The sequence below is a fragment of the Cynoglossus semilaevis genome, chromosome 19 (assembly GCF_000523025.1).
Source record: "Cynoglossus semilaevis isolate Cse_v1.0 chromosome 19, Cse_v1.0, whole genome shotgun sequence".
Lineage (NCBI taxonomy): Eukaryota > Metazoa > Chordata > Actinopteri > Pleuronectiformes > Cynoglossidae > Cynoglossus > Cynoglossus semilaevis.
The window spans coordinates 6,268,719-6,269,477 of record NC_024325.1 but is presented as its reverse complement, the minus strand read 5'-3'; positions in this window follow the sequence as shown (position 1 = coordinate 6,269,477).

The window sequence follows — 759 nt, the reverse complement described above, 5'->3', positions numbered from 1 at the left end:
CGCTTCATTGTAAATGTAACGGTTTCTGGCTGTACCAGGTAATATGCTGATGTGTGCATCTATCATAGTCCACACACGTGTCGTAATGTAAGTGGGTTATTTAAATTCATCAAAGACTGCAGCCTGAGTGTCTGCAGCACTGCCAGCCATTAGACTTGCAAATGACATTGACTTTATGGCTCTCCGAACTAATCCTTATTTATTATAGATATCTGACCTCACATTTGACACATGCTTTTCTCAACAAACTCAAAGGAAAAACCTGTCACACATTCTCTACTTCCCATCCAGTAATTAACATGAAAAGTTTAAGAATAGGGATATAAACACAGTAAATCCCACTGGTTCTAAACTTTTGCAGTCATTGCCTTATTTTTTTTTTTTAAATTAGATTTTTTTTTTTCTACGGAGAAGTCCTGTTTCCTGCTTGTCATCCCAAAACTCTAAATTCTTAATTAACTAGAATGTTGCCTCCATGCAAATAAACACAGCTTTCTGAATACATTAGTCACCGCCTGAAATTCAACTAGACTATATTTCCCACAGAGCTATGTTTCATTTAATTACAAAGAGGAAATGCAATTTATGTTGCCTTTGGTGCAGCAATGTAAATTTGAAAGCTGTGAATGCAGTTAATGGATAACTTTGTCCACAGAGGACATTCCTTATTTGAATCTCAGTTACATTTTGTGATTCTATTAAGAATGGAAAAAATATATTGACGATTTCAGATCACCTATATATTCAAATGTGCCCTGC